Here is a 3,794-nt window from a genome sequence, read left to right as displayed (position 1 = left end):
TTTCAATAATGAGATCATTAATTTGTTAAATACTTAATAAAAAGTAGGTAGGTATGAGTATACCTGTGTACCTATTTAATAAAAGGGTATCCATGTCATTTCAATGTCATATTTCATGTTCCGCGCTTAAAATGTTATTTTGACAGTAATAAAAATCTCTGTGATTTGCTCAAAAATGTTCAAGGTATACATATAGATATAATCAATTATTTGACGGACAAATATCGTTTAGGTATGCCCGGGACCACAGTCGAAAAATACATAAACTAGGGATTTAACATACCTTTATAGAAAACAAACTGAATGAAAGAGTCAAAAAAAGAGTTTTGATCAGATAACATCAGTTGTTGCTTAATTAATATCCAGTAGTTAAGTGACTATGGACCCGGTCATTTGACAGTAGTTTATAACAATGTCCACATCAGTAGTATACTTCTCAACACATCAAGAGAGTTGAGTTGAAAGTGTAAGTTTACATTTTATTAATAGGAGTGCGATACATGTTGATATTTTCGTTACAAACGTGATGAAAGGTACTGTTGATATTTTTGCTAAAGAAAAAACGGAATGAAATCTCTAAGAGCTGAGAACATTGGGTCAATACCTACTGATTTTGAATACCTATCATTTCTATCATAAAATTTACTGGTTCTAAATCTCAAGTAGGTACCTGGGTACTATTCGATATTCTCACTTACCAAAACTATATAGGTAGTTTTTTTTTTTAACATTTTCAATCACATGAAATGTAAACAAATCTCGAAGTAACACACAATATTTATTATTTCGGTCCAACCATATTTCTCTTTTCTTTCAAAGTAATATCAAAAAGTTACTTGTGAACCCAAGTTGTTAATTTTATTCATTTCTTTCCTATCGACAGAGGATCCCCATGGCGAGAAAAATTATTTTAACTTGCGTTAATAATAATAAGGTTAATTTTATTCATTTCTTTCCTATCGACAGAGGATCCCCATGGCGAGAAAAATTATTTTAACTTGCGTTAATAATAATAAGAATAATAATTCCAGATGAGAATTGAAATGTGTTCATGATTTAGAACCATTATTTGTCTTCACCCAAGCAACCAGAATAGCTATGCATCTACAGGAAAATATTTATGCCTTGTATTGTAATGCAAGTTTTTTGCACGGGTCTAATTTTTAGAGGTGGTCCCATGTTTTCATCAATTTTATTTTTATGATGTGGATACGACTTGCAAGGTCTTCATAATGCTTGTCTACGAATGACGAAGTTATACAGTCAGCTTTTTGTGAGCATAACAGAACTGAGAAGGTGCCAATTGGTATGAACCTATGTTCCAACTATAAAGTAGGTAAATATCGGCAAAAATGTGCTTACTTACAAGCACTGTCGACTGCTAAGATGAGAGAAACACTTTACGATCAAAACGTAACTTCAGCATCATGATCAGAATCATCATCACACAGGTTCAGTGTAGTTAAAAGATGAGAGAAACACTTTACGATCAAAACGTAACTTCAGCATCATGATCAGAATCATCATCACACAGGTTCAGTGTAGTTAAAAAAAAAGAGAAACTGACAAGAGAAATATAAAATACTTGTTTTTATATTGTTTGATTTTTAAGTACAAAATTATTGAATCTTCAATGACAATTTTATTTATTTATTATAACAAGTGTATGTACAATAATATTTTCACAAGATATAGTTAAGCTAATACTTGATTAGTTTTAGTAAAACACTTAAGTATATTTCAGGAACTTTAGACTTCAAGCTTTGGGTCAAATACACCTGACATTCAGCTCAATTGAATGAAAAAAGAAAAGCACAAGGATATTTTTCTTTCTTTCTTCTTCAAAATATAAATAATTGTTTTATGTACATTAACGTGTGCAATAGTAATGAATAAAAATTTACAGAAAACACAAAAATTTATCCACAAAATTCAAATAAAGTCGAGGAAAACTATTCAATATGAATAATAAGAAATTGGACAACAAAACAATATATGTTACAACATGGAATTCAAAAATTTACAAAACCTATGGACATTAATTTTCAATATTATATATCTATTTGAGAATCGTTCAAACAACAGTAAAAATAATAAATAAATAAACAAGGGAAAAAATTAATATTTACACAGTTATAAAGAGTTGCATGGTAATACATTGCGAGTTCAGATCCAGTGAGTTGATGTCAATATGAATATCTGATCATGCAGACTATTAAATAGAATTTCTTTTCATTTTTGACTCTCGTATAAAGGTAAGTATGTATGTAATTTGTATACACTAAGTAAAAGATTGAGGAGTAATTTGATATGAAATGTATTACATGCAACATTTTCTTTATAACTTTTATCACAATAATTATTTCAGTCTAATGTCATGAGTCATTTTTCTTCGTTTATTACTTTCTATTTTTTACCCTTGAGAAGAGTGTATATTAATCCGGAAAACCGACAAATTAGGTAATCAAACATTATTTAGGAATAAAGTGTAAAAGATTTTACTGTTTATGTAAAATAAACGAAGAAAAATGATCGTATTCTCTTAAATTGTCTACAATGACAATTCGTATTTTATTTTAGTTATTATTATCATTATTGTTATTACTATTATTACTACATATTTTTTGTATTATCATAAAAAGAACATTTTTAGACATTTAAATTTAATTATTTCTATAACAATATATTTTCAAGTTAGGACATACAAGGTAGGTTGTTTGGGCCAGAGAAAACAGTAGGATAAGAATCCAAAACTGTGAGAAAATGTGAAGAAATTCAGAGTAAAACGAGAATTTTGCTTGTATTGGCTGCAAGTCCGGTATATGTATCAGTTTTCCCCAGTTATAAAAATAACATAATATAATATCGAAATAATTCTATATTAGTAACCTATGACAAAGGAGAGAGATAATACGTTACTTCTTGTTTAAGATACAATATAAGTTTAAGACACATATTTTTATTTATAAAACATAAAAACAATAAAAGATACACTTATTAGTCTCTCTTCTTATATTATTTTATGAAGAGACATTTAAAATAATCATTAGGTCCAGTTGAAATACGTATTATATGAAAATGTATTTCATATTTATGTTTAATTTGATACAGACTATCATCAGATAGAAAAAATGATATGTTGAGAAATATAGGCAAGGTTTGATTGAGTAGAATCTATTTTATGAAGAGACATTTAAAATAATCATTAGGTCCAGTTGAAATACGTATTATATGAAAATGTATTTCATATTTATGTTTAATTTAATACAGACTATCATCAGATAGAAAAAATGATATGTTGAGAAATATAGGCAAGGTTTGATTGAGTAGAATTGCTTGTGAAAATGGGGAAATAACAAAATATTTGTGATGATAGATAATGTACATATTTAAACTGACAAAAGGTATAACATTATGATTATAGAATTTTTGATGTCTTATAAATTGGTATTACCTACAACAGATATCAAAATGAAATTTCATTTTGTCAGTAACTCCGTTCGGAAGAGTGGTTCTTCTTCTTGCATGGATGATACCATGCTGAATTTCCACTGAATTGAAGTCAAATTTATTTCTTTGATCCAATCGTCACCTATTAATCATGTGGAATTATAAACTACGGGGAAAATAGAAAGAAATATGAGAAAGACAAATATGCGAAACCAGACCAGTTTAGAGAAGAAAGTTTTCTTTTAGATAAAGGAAATGAAAACTCCAAACAATTGAGAAACATACCCTCGGAATACAAATTAAAAGTTGTAAGTTTCAAGAGTAATAGTAAAACTAGAGAGAGA

At 28.2% G+C, this 3,794-nt stretch overlaps 1 long non-coding RNA gene across 2 annotated transcripts; it reads left to right on the top strand.

Moving 5' to 3' along the window:
- Positions 1–6: 6 nt before the first annotated feature.
- On the top strand, positions 7–3,525 carry LOC113469629. Of its 2 annotated transcripts, none has more exons than XR_003392993.1 (4): positions 7–851; positions 935–1,451; positions 1,535–3,157; positions 3,317–3,525. It is a non-coding gene; the product is annotated as an uncharacterized LOC113469629 (long non-coding RNA). The 2 variants fall into 2 exon arrangements; XR_003392999.1 differs by having other exon boundaries at positions 7–934; positions 1,018–1,451.
- The last annotated feature ends 269 nt before the right edge of the window (positions 3,526–3,794 follow it).

The sequence above is a fragment of the Diaphorina citri genome, unplaced genomic scaffold, assembly GCF_000475195.1.
Source record: "Diaphorina citri unplaced genomic scaffold, Diaci psyllid genome assembly version 1.1 scaffold3, whole genome shotgun sequence".
In the NCBI taxonomy this organism is placed as follows: Eukaryota; Metazoa; Arthropoda; class Insecta; order Hemiptera; family Psyllidae; genus Diaphorina; species Diaphorina citri.
Note: the sequence above shows the minus strand (reverse complement) of the source record. Positions and strands in the feature narration are given on the sequence as shown.